This window comes from Mus pahari, chromosome 5, assembly GCF_900095145.1.
Source record: "Mus pahari chromosome 5, PAHARI_EIJ_v1.1, whole genome shotgun sequence".
NCBI classification, from domain to species: Eukaryota; Metazoa; Chordata; class Mammalia; order Rodentia; family Muridae; genus Mus; species Mus pahari.
In genome coordinates this window covers 28676568-28684930 of record NC_034594.1, presented here as the reverse complement: position 1 = coordinate 28684930, position 8363 = coordinate 28676568, and positions in this window count along the sequence as shown.

The following is an 8363-nucleotide window of genomic DNA, read 5'->3' as shown; positions in this document are numbered from 1 at the left end:
CTCTCTCTCTCTCTCTCTCTCTCTCTCTCTCTCTCTCTCTCTCTCTCTCTCTCTCTCTCTCTGTTTCTCTCTCTCCCTTCCTCCCTCTCTCCCCCCTTCCTTCCTTCCTTTCTTTCTTTTTCTTTTTTTTCTTTACTAATTTGATAGATTTTTCCTTTGATGAATATAAACTAGACTTTCACTTCTCTTTTAATTAAGTTTGTTTGGAATTTTATTTTGTTAGATATTAGAATCCCCACGAGCTAACTTCTTTTATGTGTTTCTTTGGGAAATTTTTTTTCTAGCTCTTTACTCTGAGGTAATGTTCACCATTGATGTTAAGGTGTGCTTCTTGTACATAGCATAATAATGGATTCTTTTAGCCTGTGACTTTTTATTGGAGAATTGAATACATTGATATTAAGAGACATTAATGAACAATAATTAATAATTTCTTTTAATTTGATAGTGGTGGTAGTAGTAGTAGTAGTAGTGTGTGTGTGTGTGTGTGTGTGTGTGTGTGTGTGTGTGCTTCCCTTCATTGTTTTTACTGATATGACATTATTTATGTCATGTGTTCTTGTTAGAATCTTTAGGTTGGAGTTTTTTTCTAATATTGTCTTAAGGGTTGAATTTGCAGATAGATATTTTAAAGTTCGGTTTTGTCATGATATATCTATTATTTTCCATCTATGGTGACTGAAAACTGTGTGGGCTGATATCTCTGGTCTCTTAGAATCTAAAACATATCTGCTTTGGATCTTGTGCCTTTTAGAGCCTCTGTTAAAAAGTCAGATATAATTCTAACAGGCCTGCCCTTATGTGTGTCTTGGCCTTTTCCCTTTGCTGCTTGTATTGTTATTTCTTTGTTCTGTATATTTAGTATTTTGATTACCATAGGACGGGCTTTTTTTTTTTTTTTTCGTGTCCAATATTTTTGGTGTTTTGTAAGCTTCCTGTACATTCATAGGCATTTCTTTCTTTAGGTTAGCAAAATATTCTTTAATGGTTTTTCTAAACTAATTTCTGGGCTATTGATATGGGAATCTTCTCCTTCTATTCTTATGATTCTTAATTTTGGTCTTTTCGATGTGTTCAGATTTCCTGGACATTTTGTGTCAGAAACATTTTAGGTTTAACATTTTCGTTAACCAATATATCATGTTCTTGTGTTGTGCCTTTTTCTCCTGAGAGTCTCTCTTCCATGTCTTATATTCTGTTGACAATTTTTAAGTCTGTTGTTCCAATTAACTTACCTAGGTCTTCTTTCTCCAAGATTCCCACAGTTTGTGTTTTCTTAATTGCTTCTATTTCCATTTTTGTGTCTTGAACAGTTGTTTGTTTTGTTTGTTTGTTTGTTTGTTTGTTTTGCTTTTGCTTTTTGCCTGTTGGATTATATTATCCTGTTTTTCTTTAAGGAGTTTATTTATTCATTTCCCTTTTAAAGTCCTTTACCATCTTCATAAGATTACATGTAAGATCATATTTTGTGCGTCAGCTGTGTTAGGCTATCCAGGCCTTGCTATAATAGGTTAGCTGGCCTCTGGTACTGCCACATTGTTGACTATATTCTTATGCTATTCTAAAGCTGGCTGTGTTTTGGGATTATTGTAGAGTTTGGTGCTGATTTCTGAGTTTATAATTATTAGATCGGTGGATTTTGTTTATTTGTTAGGTTTTCTTTTTTAATGTTTTCCCCTTGGTTTACATTTTCTCTCAGTCTTCTGAAGTATTCTGGCCTGAGTTACTTGGAGTTGCCCAAAGTTCTGCTGAACAGAGTGTTCAATAAGGAACTTCTTGAGTTTTTGAGGCCTCTGTAACTTTGGGGGTTTTGCATACAAACTTTGTCTCTGGGGTCCTTAGAATTGATATGGCCAATAGGAAAGCAGAGACTAGAGTACTGTGAAATGCATCCTTCAGGGCATGGCATGGTCATTGGAATTATGGACTCACAGCAACAATGCCTACCTGAAGAGTATCTGTGTAAGACTTGGCCTTTCAACCATCTATAATGGATAGCAAGGCATGCATGGACCCACACCCCTTTGTGAGGAACTATTGGAAGTTAACTTTTGCAGTGAGTGAGTGGATTCCTTTCCTTTAGTGGAGTAGCCATGCATAATTTGCCCATTTTACAGTAAATGATATTTAATCCACAATCAACCCACCACAAATATAAACTCGTTGAGTGATAACAATAAAAAAAAAAGACAAAAAAATAAATGGAAGTCTGATTGTGAAAGCAGAAAAACTAATTGGGAGGAGGAAAGAACTAAGAAAATTTAATGGCAAGGTGACAAGAATTACAATCCATTGCAAACATGCATAAAGTTATAGAATTTAATAGGATAACTGAGAGTTCTAGGGCATGCCTGTAAATGTAGTGATCTTGAGGTAGAGACGGGAAAGGTTATATTTGGTTACATAGAGTGTTTAAACATTCTAGCAGTACATGAGATCCAATTATTCACTCTATACACAGAGTAAAAGTTTTATTAGTCTAGAGCAAACTATATCCCTACCAAACAAAAGGAGAAACTTAGATCTTGGACTTTCTTGTTCCAGAATTGTGAGACATAAGCAGGTACACTTTAAGCCACACAGTCTATGAGGCTTCCCTCTAGAGCTTAAGTGGACTGGAGCATTATGAAGTTGGAGGCAATTTACCTTACCTTCTAAATATTACACAATTTGAGGGAGCGAAGTGTCCACATTTTGATCTTCATTCTTCTTGAGTTTCATGTGTTTTACAACTTGTATCTTGGGTATTCTAAGTTTCTGGGCTAATATCCACGTATCAGTGAGTACATATCATGTGTGTTCTTTTGTTATTGGGTTACCTCACTCAGGACGATATCCTACAGATACATCTATTTGCCCAAGAATTTCATAAATTCATTGTTTTTAATAGCTGAGTAGTACTCCATTGTGTAAATGTACCACACTTTCTGTATCCATTCCTCTGTTGAGCGACATCTGGGTTCTTTCCAGCATCTGGCTATTATACAAAAGGCTGCTATGAACATAGTAGAGCATGTGCCTTATGACAAGTTGGAATATCTTCTGGGTATATGCCCAGGAGAGGAATATCTAGTACTATGTCCAATTTTCTGAGGAAATGCCAAACTGACTTCCAGCATGGTTATACCAGCTTACAATCCCACCAGTTATGGAGGAATGTTCCTCTTTCTTCACACCCTTGCCCCACCCAGGGGTCCATCCATAATCAGCCACCAGACACAGACACTATTGCATACGCCAGCAAGATTTTGCTGAAAGGACGCTGATATAGCTGTCTCTTTTGAGGCTATGCCAGTGCCTGGCAAACACAGATGTGGATGCTCACATTCAGATATTGGTGGAGCACAGGACCCCCAATAGAGAAGCTAGAGAAAGTACCCAAGGAGCTGAAGGGGTCTGCAACCCTATAGGTGGAACAACAATATGAACTAACCAGTACCCCCAGAGCTTGTGTCTCTAGCTACATATGTAGCAGAAGATGGCCTAGTCGGCCATCATTGGGAAGAGAGGCTCCTTGGTCTTGCAAACTTTATATGCCCCAGTACAGGGGAACACCAGTGCCAAAAAGTGGAGGAGGGTGGGTAGAGGAGTGGGGGCGGGGAGGGTATAGGGAACTTTGCAGATAGCATTTGAAATATACATGAAGTAAATAACAAATAAAAATTGGAAAATAAATAAATAAATAAAATAAAAAATATTACACAATTTGATTGTTTTAAAGCCCTCTCTTCACTTTTGACTTTAGACTACCTTATGGGTCTTGACATATAAAATTGCAACACTAAGAATATTTTTGACTCCACATTATATTCCTAGGACTATAACTATAATAAGAATATCATATATGCAATGCCCTCTATTGGTAAATATCTTTCAGGATCCACATGTCCAGAAGACTTGATATTTTACATAAAATGGGGACTAAGTAGCAGAATCCCTATTGTAAATTCCACTAGTTTTGACTTTAAAAGAATTGTTCTCTGAGTGTAATTTATTATTCTTCAGTCCACCATATCCTAAGGGGTAAAAATTAAATTACACTACTCATAAGAAATTATATACTTAACTAATACTGTTAACTATGATGGGAAAAATTTGCACCCTCTTTATGTTTTATAAACCATTTTTTAAACATCCTAAGGGCACCATACATATTCACAATACTTTCGACTTACCATGAAACCCTAATCTCTTTACAGGTACCATGTCCATGCCATTTACAAAAGCCTGAAAACTCTAAAAGGTTTCTTGATTCAATGGAAATAGACAAAGATCGTAGAGGCACAATTCAAATAATATAAGAATTTCAATCTTTTAAAACAAAATCAATAAAATATCACTCTATATGAACAAGAGGACAATCTTTCTCTCTTGTATTCCATGGTATTCCCTGAACCTTAGGTGTAGGGTTTTCCTTGTTTTTGTTTTCATTGTTGTTGTTGTTGTTGTTGTTGTTTTATAGAAGCATCCATTGTTGTTGGGTTCTCTGCATTTTGTAGATTTCTGTGATGGTGTCTTCCATAAAAAGAGGCTTCTTTGATGAGAAATGAGAGCTATGTTTACATAGGGGTATAGTGAGGCATGCTTAAGAATATTTCCTTTGCTCTAGAAAGGCACCAGCCTGACTTCTCCATGTTCAGTGAGTTATGTATGTGTGTTCATCAGCATTGATAACTTACCATGTTTTGTGGAAAATAGCTACTATACTTGACCATAGTCTGGGTTGTTTGGTGCTTCCTATGGAAGACTTTTCGCCAAGAACTCCATTAGATATAAGTTATCACTGGAAATGGTGATAAGAGATGTCCTCTTGTGGCTCTGTTTCACATATTAATTTGGTGATTTCATTTAGATAACTTTCATACATGTAAATGTTTTAGAAAGCTTCTTATGTATTACATTTTCATAAGGCCTCTCAAGTAGCACATAGTTTTATGTGTATCTCATATTCTCTCTCACAGTCCACTCTACCTAACCTTTCTCATTCATTCCTCTCATTTCAGTCCTCTACCCTATCCATTCATAACTATCTATTATCTAAGGAGGTCTATCCCTTCCACCCAGTTATACCTAAGGTCTGTGGTTATGCTTATGGAAGCTTACTTACAAATCAAATACATACCACATTTATCTTTTTGGATATCTATCACTCATGATGATTTATTTTTATAGGCAAACTTACTTACATGATAATTTTATCACTTTATTTTTAAATATTGTTTAATATTCAATCTTTAAATTTTCCATATTTTATTTTTCTATTCATCCACTTATGAACTTTGAAGTTGTCTCCATGTGTAGAACATGGTACTGGAACGTATTCTACATGTTACCAATTGAAAAAGGTAAACACCAATCCATTGTCAAACCCTTTGATCTAAAGTGGTGACCCACTTGCAAGAAATACTTGTCCAATAGCATCACAAAGTTCAAGGGAGTAACAATCCAATACCAGATTTGATTTGAGCCCCATTCTATGAGATGGAACCCATACCAGACAGTGCTTGAGTGACCATAATCCTAAGATTAGATAACCCAGAGTCGTAGAGGAAAACAGAAACATAGCAAAAATGATTCCTAATGGTATTCTGATACCTCATAGACCAGTCTCTTGCTGAGATATAAATAAGAAGCTTTTTCATCTTGCAGCAGATGGAAATAAGGACAAGAACCCATAAGCAGAAATATATTCAGATATTGAGTTACCTTGGAATTCTAACCTCTAAATGGGATGTCTATACAAAATCTGTTCCCTCAGATCTCAGGAAACTATATGGGAATGCAAGTTTGGAGATTTTTATTTCTCCTACAATAATGGTAGATAGTTCTGATGAATGTATTATTTTAGGTTAGACAACATTATAACTCATATTCAAGCTTTTAAAGTCTCAATTGATAAATCTGCTTTTGATTAAGTTTATAGAGATATTTTGCTGTTGTTGGTGATGGTGATAGTGTTGTTGTTGTTGTTGTTGTTGTTGGTGGTGGTGGTGGTGGTGGTGGTGGTGGTGGTGGTCGTTGTATTGGTGCTTATGAAACAAGAGTGAATGGGAGTGTTCATGGTCTCCTTTTTTTGTATGTTTGCTGTTTATGTATAGAGAAGCATTTGATTTGTGCAAGTTGAAGTTGTATCCTGTCATGCCGTAGAATTTTTCTTTTCAAGACACTTTATGTTAGAATTTTTGTGGTCTCTAATACATAGTATTATATTATCTTTATACATGCTTAGCTTGATTTTTTTTTGTATGCATTATTTTCTTTCTTTTACCTATTGCTTCAGGTAATACTTACGAACAATATTAAAACATAAAGAATAATACACATTTCTTTCTCTCTCCTGACTTCAATGGGATTACATTAAGCTTTTTTTCCATTCAAAATTTGGATTTTAATTGTGGTCATCATCTTGTTGACTTTTGTTTTTGTTTACTTTCTCAGTTGCATTTGGTGTTTTATTAGTTAGGAAATTGTATGTCTTTCTATGATCTCTTTGCTATGATCATTTCTCTGTTCCTTCTGAAAATAATGCTCTTTCTGTTCCCTTTAGGTTTTGTTCATTATAAAGTTTTAAAATGTATTTCTGATGCTTTTTCTTTATATGTGACCGGTTTCTCTTCTGCAGCATTTCATATTCTTTTTTTCTCTTTTTCCCAGTTTTATTAAGTATTTACTTCATTTACATTTTAAATGCTATCCCCAAGTCACCTATACCCTCCCCCCCACGACTCCCCTACCCACCCACTCCCCCTTCTTGGCTCTGGTGTTCCCCTGTTCTGGGGCATATAAAGTTTGCAAGACCAAGGGACCTCTCTTCCCAATGATGGCTGACTAGATCATCTTCTGTTACATATGCAGCTAGAGACACGAGCTCTGAGGGTGCTAGTTAGTTCATTGTTGTTCCACCTACAGGGTTGCAGACCACTTCAGTTCCTTGGGTACTTTCTCTAGTTCCTCTATTGTGGGCCCTGTGATCCATCCGATAGCTGACTGAGAGCATCCACTTCTGTGTTTGCCAGGCACTGGCATAGCCTCACAAGAGACAGCAGGATCCTTTCAACAAAATCTTGCTTGTGTATGCAATAGTGTCTGTGTTTGGTGGCTGCTAATGGGATGGACCCCTGGGTGGGTAGTTTTTGGATGGTCTAACCTTTTGTCCAACTGGTATAAGAAGCAAGACCAAAATGTGGACACTTCACCCCTTCTTAGAATTGGGAACAAATCTCCCATGGAAGTGGTTACAGAGACAAAGTTTGGAGCATTTCATATTCTATTTTGTAATGTCTACTAAGCATTCTTGCTATGAAATTCCTTAGAGAGTTTTTCAATATATTTATATATTTACTTATTTATTCATTTTTATTACCTTTTTGTGTTTACAGTTTAATCATTGCCCTCCTCCCAATCCACCCTCCCACAGTTTTATAACCCTTTCTTCCTTTTTCCTGACTCCAAGAAGTTGTTCTCTGTCTACCAGGCCTCCTCACACCCTGGGGCCTCAAGTATCTGGAGGGTTAGACACGTCTTCTCCCATCACTAAAGACTGAACATCTCCTTACGAGTTTCTCGGCCATTCACTATTCCTCTGTTGTGAATTCTGTTTAGCACTATACTCCATTTTTTTGATTAGGTTGTTTGGTTTTTTGGATGTTAGTTTCTTGAGTCCTATGATTTTTATCTATTTTTATAATTTTTAATTAGTTGTTTAATTTATTTACCTTCCAAATGTTGTACAGCCCCCTTCCTGGTCTCCTCACCACAAACCCATTTGGTCCTGGGTTTTTTTTGATTGGGAGACGATTAATGACTGCTTCTATTTCCTTAGAAGAAATGGGACTGTTAAGATCGTTAATCTGATCCTTGATTTAACTTTGGTACCTGGTATCTGTCTAGGAAGTTGTTCATTTCATCCAGGATTTCCAGTTTTGTTGAGCATAGCCCTTTATAGTAGGATCTGATGATGTTTTGTAGTTCCTCATGTCTCCTTTTTCATTTCTGATTTTGTTAATTAGGATACTGTCCTTGTGCCCTCTAGTTAGTCTGGCTAAGGGTTTATCTATTTTGTTGATTTTCTCAAAGAACCAGCTCCTGGATTGGTTGATTCTTTGAATAGTTCCTTTGTTTCTACTTGGTTGATTTCAGTCTTAAGTTTGATTATTTCCTGCCATCCACTCCTCTTGGGTGAATTTACTTCCTTTTGTTCTAGAGCTTCTAGTTGTGCTGTCGGGCTGCTAGTACATTCTCTCTCTAGTTTCTTTTTGGCAGCAATCAGAGGTATGAGTTTTCATCTTAGGACTGTTTTCATTGTTTCCCATAAATTTGGGTATGTTGTGGCTTCATTTTCATTAAACACTTAAAAAGTCTTT